This window comes from Lonchura striata, chromosome 1A (assembly GCF_050655825.1).
Source record: "Lonchura striata isolate lonStrDom1 chromosome 1A, ASM5065582v1, whole genome shotgun sequence".
Classification (NCBI taxonomy): domain Eukaryota; kingdom Metazoa; phylum Chordata; class Aves; order Passeriformes; family Estrildidae; genus Lonchura; species Lonchura striata.
This window is the reverse complement of record NC_140741.1, coordinates 39,705,823-39,716,088: the sequence shown is the minus strand read 5'-3', so window position 1 is coordinate 39,716,088 and position 10,266 is coordinate 39,705,823.

Below are 10,266 nucleotides of genomic sequence, written 5' to 3'. Positions count from 1 at the left end.
ATTTTTATTTTCCTGATGTATCAAGTTATGTCAAGTTATTCACATGAAAATGGTGAGGATTGGTTTCAAGAGTTTATTACTCCTGCTGTTACTTCCCAGCTGCAATTTTAGTTATCTTCTCTGGACATCACAAGTAGTTTTTACAAAGGTGACTCTGATAAAACTATCAGAGAATGAAAAATTAAGTGTAAGGAAAGGAACGCTGAAAGTGTAGCCCAAACATCTTTCTGTAAATGCTGTTAAATTATAAAAGGCATCTAAAGACTAAAGTTGTGACACTTGCAGTGTTGTTTCTCTGTTCTTCTCTGAGCTGTCACCTGATTTTTAGTGGCAGTATTAATTTCTCATTTCTCCCACTCCCATTGTAGCTACTGTAACTGCTCTCAAGCTCTGCTTTGCATTGACACACATATGGATGTGAGCCAGGGAGAAACACTAGTATTTGGCACTCAGTGTATCTCAAATGTGGATTTGTCACATCCCTCATTGCAACAGCAGTTTTCAGAGCAGTGGTCCGCTAAAACTGATACCAAGAGCCAATAGACTTTTGTTTTTTTTCTGGCAGGAAACTGTAAAAAAAAAAAAAATGTGCTAGAGCAACAGCCTCCAAAGGTTAGATTAGAATGTTGTTTCATTCCATGGTTTCATCCTGCAAGATGTGAATGACCTGAACTGCCCCAGTCTTATGACTAGCTGAATCATAATAATGTACAGGCGTGCTCAGGATCATACAGGACTAAGGCTTCAAATGATCCTTTTAATATTTAATTGCTTCCTCACTTGCAGTGACCAGCAATTAAGATGAGTGACTGATGAGGTGCAAAGGTCAAATGCTGATCCTGCTAGTGCTGCTAAAGCACACCTAATGTTGGGAGATACTTGCAGACACAGAGGGTGTGGGGCAGCAGTGATTAAGGCTGCCTCTGGCTTCTCAGCTCAAGTTAACAATAGCTAATATGCATTTACTGTCAGAACTGCTTCTGTATAACGTCAGAACAAGCGCTGAGAGCAGAGTACCACAGTCCCTCTATCAACACTTTCTGGAGGACCCCCTACAATGTTCTTTAGGGGAACTTTTCTGTCTAATCTACTGACAGTTGAGTAGTCCCAAGAAAGCCAATACTTGACTCAAAACCTCCTATAAACCTGACTCTGAAATGAATTTCAGCTCAGTTCATAGGCCCATAATCCTTATCTCAAATAAACAGCTAAGTAAACTCCAAGCTCCAGCTGCATGTGACGTAACCTCTGTGCTGTATATGGATGTTTCAATGTGTCCTGCAGATGTGGGTAAGATCTGTTCCTGTATAGCTGCACATCTCAAGGGCCTTTGCAATGTCTGGTGTTACAACCAGAGGAAGATGGTCTGACAGCTTCATCTTACAGTAGTCACGCTGTTCTTGGTAGTACTGCTGTTCTTGGTAGTACTGCTTCTTCCCTTTTTCTCTTATTTGCAGGCTGTAGAGGTACATACCCAAAGTAATTAATTCACCTTTCAGTAATTCCACTGTGAAAAGAGTGCACAGGGGGTTCAGATAGATTTCACAACCCTCACCTGCTGCAAGTACTATCATTGCTGAAACAACAACATGTTTCAGGACATTTTCTGCTTAATAAACCAGGACAATGCTAAAAAAATGCTGGTAAGCAAAGAAGAAAAAAATGGAATATTTAACCAATAGTATACCTCCACCTCCCATCAAAGGCATCATCATGCCAATCCCTGACGGGTTGGCTGAATCTTTAGGTTGTTAGGTAATATCAGTAGAAAAAATACTTTCTTTCCTCGGTTAGCTTGCTGATGATTCACTCCTTTTTTCCAGATATCCACATCAGCCCTTGTTCTTGTTAGCCTCAAACCATCAGACAGTATCTGAGTAGAGAATAGTATCTGACACTATCTGTGGGGAGAATATGCATTACTAAATAGTAGAGGGTCAGCTGGGCAAGCATTTGCTTGCCTTGCTTGGGGTCATGCTAACTTGAGAACATCAGCTTGTACTTGGCCTTGTGCTGCTCCAGAATGAAACAGCTCAAGCTCAATATCTGCAGACAGCATGTGAGAACTGAGGGCAAAACATCATTTACAGACATCTGTCCATGTCAAGAGTTACATAAATCTGAACTGTGGGCACCTTCAACTGGAAATAAGGCACAGATAATAAGAGGGATTCCGAGAGACAATCAAATCCATCCCTCTGTCTGACAGCAGCATTCAATTTACTCCAACAATTCCTAACAGAAGCTTGCCTATTCACATTGTAAAATATTCAAATAATGGACTGTCCACGGGCCTCCCCTTCTAATGTTCAACTAAAAGAATATGGTTAAATCAATTTTTCCTGAAGTCTAATTAAAATTTTCCCTGCTGAAATTTAAGCTCATTATCAACTTACCAATTCCTTGTGAACATGAAAAATTGTTTGTACCTTCATTGTTTCATTTCTTTTATATTATATAGCTGCAAATCAATGGTTAAAACTTTAAGAAAGCTTTTTTGCCCTCTGAGATACCTGGAATTTTAATCTAGCATTTATTCTTAAAGTACAGTATGAGTTTGGTTCATGTGCTTTGTTCACTGGTAACAATACAAAGTGGAACACAAGTTATAAAAAACAATAACAATGATGTGCAAACTCTGAATGTGGAAAAAGAGAAAATACCAGAAGTGGCAAAAGGATTGTCACAAGTTTGTTAGACCACACGCTCTCAAAGGTGATGTTTTGTGTGGCACACAATACAAACTGTTCAGGAATCCTAAATGTGATCAAGGTATTTGAAAAATGAGCAGAGTGGAATAGTGTTGAACAAAGACAAGAACTATTGTCAGAACACAAAGTGTATGAAGAACAAAATCCCACTTCATCTGGTTTTGAAGTCTTTGAAGATCAAATATTTACTTTTGTTTTATCAAAGCATAGTCTTGTAAAGTTACACAATACTGCCTGCAAATATGAATATTCAGGTCCAAAATTCCAAGTTTTCTTATTAATTTCACCCTGTCTGACTGGGGTTTTTGTTCTTGAGATACAAAACCTACCCCATTAGAAATGGTAGCAAAGCAATATGCTCCATGAAAACTTTACTGTTTTAAAAAGATCTATTTTGACAGGCAAAATTGCAACTAGTTATAATTAGAACTCAGATTATTAAAAAAATTGATAAAACAAAGGCCAAGTAGTAACTAAAAATAGACTTATGCTTTGACTAGTAACTGAAAATCATTTGTCTGAGAAGATGCTTATCTTGGTCTTATAGGCTGCTAGTATAATTATCTTGGAGATGTTGGTGAATAATGAAAGCTGGATCAAAACCTTAGATCTCAGCCCTATGCTACTGGGATTAAGGGGATTGTTCTCTTCAATTAAGAAAAAAAAAGGACATTCAGTCCATTACATGTTACAGTTCTTATTTTCCTGACAGATTAACAAGAATAATAAGATTTAAAGAGAGGGATGGAGGGGGTGAGTGTACTGTCACTTCCTCTGGGGTACATAAGAAATAATAACACAAAAGCCAAAGAACTTAGTCCTATTCAAGAAACCAATGAATCTTAGAATTTAAGAAAAGGCTTTTATAGACTCTGTTTCCAATTCTTTCTCTGGTTTCTGGGCCACACTTCAGCAATTGAAATGCTGTCCACGATTCACGGATGAGCCAGCAAAACCCCTGAATGGTAGTGAGAACCTTCCAGTAGAAACAGTCACAGCACAGTGCTGCTGCTAATTTGTCACTGTGAGGCAAACCACATTACACACAAGGGTGAAAGGACAATTTAAAAATCGATTGCTTGCCAATTTAAATATATATTAATAATTATGGGTTTGCTTTTTAGTTCTGCACTGCTCATTTAATCTTAATATCTTCTTCAACACATAACTGACTTTGGAAAACAGTGTCTGTCTGCAAGGTGACACGAAATGCTGAAATTCCCAGACATCCTTTACTCCTCAGCAAAAGCTCATGAATAATTCATTAACTTCTCATTTTTAAGGTGGATTTTTAGGGTTTTTTGGGTTTTTTTTTTGTTTGTTTGTTTTTAGTGGCTTTTGTTGCTTATTTATTTATTTATTTATTTATTTATTTTAAGCTTGAGCTGTTATTTTGGTCTGCAATAGTTTTTAGGTTGCACTTCTTGCATGGATGTGATGAATCAATGCTCCAGCTCCCTGAGGTCCTAGTGTTTAGGAGCCTGCTTGAGACTACATTCAGCTTAATGAAAAAATCTGCAGCAGGAGGATTCCCAGCTATGGGCACCGAATCATCTCGCTGAAGTGCATGGGGAGTGAAGGAAATCCAGGGAACTGATTCAGCATCTATAAATAAATACTGATGGACTCACTTAGGCTCTTCTCCTCGAGGAAGAATGGTACTGACACACATCGAGATAAACTGATAAAAGAGGAAAACCTCCGGAATTTGGAACCTCTTCCCTAACGCTGTTCACATGTGGTGTGTCTCCCTCCAGAAGCAGCCTCCAGCCGGGCAGATGCCGCGGTCCTCAGTCCATCGGGCAGCTGCAGCTGTGCAGGGCGGGCGGCGGGGCGGCCCGCGGCCGTTCCCGTCGGGAAGCAGCCGCCCTGCGACCCGGCAGCAGCGATCCTGGCGGGCGGGGGAACCCCGGCGATACCGGGGCACCGCCTCGGCAGCATCTTGGCACCACCCGGGCCAGGGCGGTGCGACTGAGCGCAGGGGTGCGGCGGGGCCGGCGGGCTGAGGTCGGGAGCGAGTCGGGAGCGCCCGGCCCAAAGGGCGCTGCTCGGGGTCAGCGCTCGGGCTCAGCCCCGCTGCTTCCGTGGCTTCGCCTTTTTGACTCTTCCCTTCCCCCAGCTCCCCGCCGCCAGCGCTAATGCCTTTTTGATGAATCTTGAGACGCCTACTGCTGTTTGATGGAAGTCGTCGAGTCATGTACTCACCAGGCTCACAGATGGAGAAAGAGCAAGAAGGCTCGGCAGAAGTGCAGCTGGTGAAAAACATTACCTCGAAGAGAGAGAAATATGATCTAGTACATGTGCTATACGTACCATAAACATGCACAAGTGTCAGTATGTCTTTCCGTATCTGCAATCCAATCTCTGCTGACTCCATTACCCGTGGCCTGTGATGCTGCTCTGCTGTGGACTACAACGATGCACCCAGAGGGGTCATGATCAAATCAAGTCTAAAAAGGAATTAAACAAGTCAATGACCCTTTGAAACGTGTCCAAGTCTTTCAGCATAGCCCTTCACAGGAAGGAGGAAAGGAAGGAAAGGAAGCCAGCAAGAAAGAAAGCAGGCAGGTGAGGCTGGAAGATGAAGCTGGACAGAGGGATCGTGTCTGCCAATCCTGGAAAACATGAACCTCTCAAATATTCACTTTGGTCATGTATGGGGCACAGCTGGGGTAGGGACTGTCTCAGGAGAGACCTCATCCCACCTTGGAGGTGGGGAATGGGCATTACTGGGGCAGTGAAGCATGTTGTGTGCATGGGGAAGGTCTGTGCTGGCCCCTGTGGGTATGTGAAATGCAGCCCTGTCTGGAGGCAGAAAAAGCAGGAGCCCTGTGCTCAGCATGTGGCATTGGCTAGGCCTGGGAGCTGGGGTTATGTCTTCTGAGAGGTGGTTAACTTGGACCTGCACTAGTCTATTCAGCATAATTTTTTCCTTCTTTAGATTTGTGATAAAATGACATTTTGCCAGTGACTGGAATGGCCACTCACACGCTGATGGAGAATGTACTGCTAAGCCTGTTGCACAATTATAGAGACACACACTTTGGCATATGCATTTAGGCATATGCACTAATCTGGAGGAGATGTATACCCTCTGGAAAATTATCGTAATACAAGGGGCAATTTTATATCCATGATCTATTTACTCATTTTGAGATGCAGAATTTCTTATGCCACTTCAAGAACCCTTCCCAATATACTATAGGGCTAGTGATGAAACCAATTCCTTCAATAAATGTCCTCCATTGGAGGACAAATGTCCTTTATGCACCCTTGCTACATTTCCCTTTCTATAAGAATCTGGGATTTGTAGTTTGAATTTCTGTCATCCTACTGAAGTAGCTGCACTACCTGTCTCAATATGATATTATTATACAATACTTGCCATCCCAAATTAGCCAACAATCTGCCTCTTTCTGCTCTTGAAAGGAGAAGTTAAACACTACAGAGTGAACTGAGTCTGTTCAAAATGGGCCAGACCTCTCATTTCTGAGAGATTGATGTCTCCTCTGTATTCAGATTTCCTCCTAGGGGGCCTCTGGTCTGGGCTCAGCCCTTGGATCGCTGCCATCTGACTGATTTCTTTGTTCTGAGCAATTCAAACCTGTTGTGGATTGAAATATTTCAAGACAAACTCTTGCTTGTCTCCTTAAAGCTGTCGTCCTAGAATATAAGGAATTGTTACTACTATATTTAGTCGATTTAGCTATCCATCTTGGCAGGAAGTGAAGCATCTTATTTGTAAGAGATTTCATAATGATTCTGTGCATCTCAGTGCAGAGCTGTTTTTCCATTTAAAGGACAGCAGTCTTCACGTTTTTGCAGCCACGAAAATATTACAGTATAATTGGAAGGAACACTTACCCATCCCAAACTGTTGATATACTGTTCTATCCTTTACTTAGGAATAGCAAGTACTAATACCATTACTTGGCATGAAATAACTATTTGGAAGACTTTCCATCCAGGTTCTCCTTGCCAGCTCCAGGTGTCCTTGACAAGTAAAAAGTCTTTATGGTGGTTTCCAACAATTTATGTTGCATAGTTTACTTCTAGGTCTTTGTTAGCTATCTAAAAAAGCAATGGGGTTTCTCATTTCTAATTAAGTTGCCTCTTCCTGGGGGATTCTTTTATGAATACCGCAGACTGTACGCCTCACCTGCTGTTAATTTCTTGCCAGCTATTCATGCACTGTATTTTCTTGTTCCTACTGCAAAAATATCATATGAAAGTCACATAATCACAGAATGGGTCAGGTTTGAAGTGGCCACAGAGGGCCACCCCATCCAAGCTCCCTGCTCAAGCATGGTCATCCCCAAGCACCTGGCACAGGGCTGTGTCCAGATGGTTCTGGAATTTTTCCAGTCAGGGAGACTCCACAGCCTCTCTGGACAGCCTGTTCCAGTGCTGAGTCACCCTCACAGTAATATTTTTCCTCATATTCAGGTGGAACTTCCTGTCCAGGTTCTGCCCATTGCCTGTTGTCCCATTGCCTGGCACCACAGAGCAGAGCCTGGTCCATCCTCTTGACACCCTTCCATCAAAGACTTATAAACATTGATAAGACCCCTCCCAGTCATATCTTCTCAACACTGAGCAGGACCAGCTCCCCCAGCTCTCCTTGTAAGAGTGATGCTTCAGTCCCTTTCTCACCTTTGTAGCCCTCCACTGGGCTCCAGGAGCTCCACGTCTCTCTTGTGCTGAGGAGAGAAGAACTGGGCACAGCACTCCAGGTGAGGCCTCACTAGGGCTGAGTAGAGGAGTAGAGGTTTACCTTCCTTGACCTGCTGGCAGTGCATTTCCTAATGCTCCCCAGGACACCAGTGACCTCTTGGCCCCCAGGGCACACTGCTGGCTCAGGGACAGCAACCCCCAGGTCCTTTCCCACAAAGCTGCTCCCCAGCAGATCAGCCTCCAGCCTCTGCTGGTGCCTGGTGTTATTCTTCTCCAGGTGCTGTCCTAACTGCTGACACTTCTACTTTTTCTTTCTCAAATGTATTTTTTCCATGTCAACGGTACATGGTTAATAGCTATCACCAAGTGCTACATTTAAATGCCCTGTAATTTGAGACCTGTAGCCTTCACCTAGGAAATGGGAAGCAATAGCTGAAATCTCCTTACTCCTTACTCCTATCATAGGATAGCTGAGCAACCTCTTGTTGAGCTAGTAGACAAAGTGGGGACAATAACACCATCACTGCCTTTCTTGTCCTATGTAAACCATGATTCATCAGAAGTGCTCTAAACACCTGAACAGACTGGGTACTGTAGGACAGAGTGATGCACGAACTCGTTTCTGAATTGTGAACTAGGTGCTAACTGGCCGCTATTGCCTGGAGAGGGTATTTAGGAATATTTTCAGGAATATTTTCTGCTGTAAAGATGTGTTTGCAAACTTTCAAAGTTACGTGACAAATTAGCTGGAGTTTGAAGATCTCAGTTTTGATCAGAGATGAATGAAGAGACAGCTGGAAACAAGGTGCTGGCAAAAAGCTGCATGGTGATAACATTCAAAGAATCATTATCAGGATGAGCTAAATAGTGTGAGGCATCTAGTGATAAGAATTAGGTAATGACATAGTTTGGTTTGGTTTGGTTTGATTTGATTCGATTTCGTTTATGGTGGTGTTTTGTTGTTGGTTTTTTCTTTTGTTTTTGTTTGCAGTTTTTTGGGCTTTTTTGGGCGTTTTTTTTTTGGGTTTTCCCACTCCTGCCCCCAGGGAAAGCAGTAGGAAAAATCCTACTAGGATCAACAGGCACAGGATTTTTCTGAGTCATTATTCTGTCTAATGTAAAAAGAAGAGAGCTTCTTAACCCTATTGTTCTTACTGCTGATCAAAGCTGCATATGAAAATTAATTTTTTCTCTTCTAAGGCCAAAGGAAGTATCTTGCTCACTTTGGGAAGGAAGAAGATACTCCACAGGTGTGCAAGACTCTCCTGGCAGCAAATAGGAAGAGGTGATAAAAGCAATTGCATTTGCCTTTCATTAACATTCCCCTTTCTGGAAGTTTCTCCTGTCTAGATTTGGCATTTCAGTCTCAGCACCTAAACATAGAGCATCCTTACACAGACGATTACCTGAATGAATTCAGTGGGTTTTGGCGTAGTTTGCTCTTCAGGATACTCCTGAGTGGGGATGAGGGATCCCTGTGAAGCAGAGGAAGGGAAGCAGTGAATTCGTTGGCAGAACTTCCTCAATTTTTAAAAGCTTTTTGGTTTTCCTTTCACATTACTAATCACTGAATAGAAAACACAGACAATACAGTTCCTTTATATTGAAATGTACTTTTTGTGGAGCATACAATGTATGACACCTTCAAAGAGGGTTTTACACAGCTTAGCAAATTCACCAGTTCATGAAAAATAAAGAGAAATACTTTGGTAATAAGTGCTGGTAGAAGGGGCTTACAAGGGGAAGGTTCAAAACAGGCATTAAGGGGAAATCCGAGGAAAGCTTTTCAGGAGACAGTACATACTTTCCCCACTAGGTGGTGGAAATCTGCCACCATCCAGAGCTTTAAAAAACAGGAAAAAACCCACATAATTATGAAGGGCAGGCTGAATTAAGATAGAAAATAGCTGTAATAACAGCTTATGATGTATCGATTAAAACGAGTTCTCTGCCTGTCGAAGAGACAGTCATATAAAATTATTCTAATGTTATCCCCGACACAAAGGCAAAAATGTCAGTAAGGGAGGCTTTCTGATGTTTTAGAAAAGGAAATGAAAGGATAATTTAATCTAAATGAATTCTCTCACCCTCTACAGAAGGACTGTCATCTGTAATTTCAGACCATAGGAACTCAGGAAACAAATCTCTCATGCATTTATTTATCTTCAACTGCCAAAATACATTTTTTCAATTAGCAGTTTTAATTAACATGCATCATAGATGTCTCACAGCTCAGGACTTGCTGCCGTGTAAGTGTTGCTTCTAAAGGTGTCCTCCTGGTGGCAGGCAAACAATCAATTATTTAACAACCAATTTGAAAATCGCACCATTTTATGTTGTTTTTGGCATGATTCATGGCTGGAACAGCAGAGACAAAGCACTAACTCTGGTGCTAACATCACAGAAGGAACAAAGCTTTGGTAACTTCTAGTACAGTACCAACAGACAACTGTTGCTGATTTTACTCCACGCATTTTCCTTCGAAGATACACCCAAACCAAACCTGACATATGATTCATGTTTTAAGATGAAAGCAACTATCAGAGTTTTCAAAGACACTGAGGACATACTGTTTTCACTGAAATTCATGGCTTTTATCTCAGCAACAAATCTCAGAGGTGGGTGAAGGCATTGACACACCATTTAGGAAAAAACCAAAAGATGAGTTACCTTCAGCTACTGAGATGCAGCTAGTCAGTGCACTTTTGGTTCTGCTAGTGAGGGTCGTACCAGCTCTACTTCTCCATGGCACTGCCAGGGAACGTGATTTTGTTATTTAATCTCTGTCCTTGACCTGTCTGATTTCTGAGCAGCTTCCATGCTCCATGGGTACCCACTGATGTGTGCAGTGGCTGTGGTTCTTGCTCTTACCTCTGAAGAG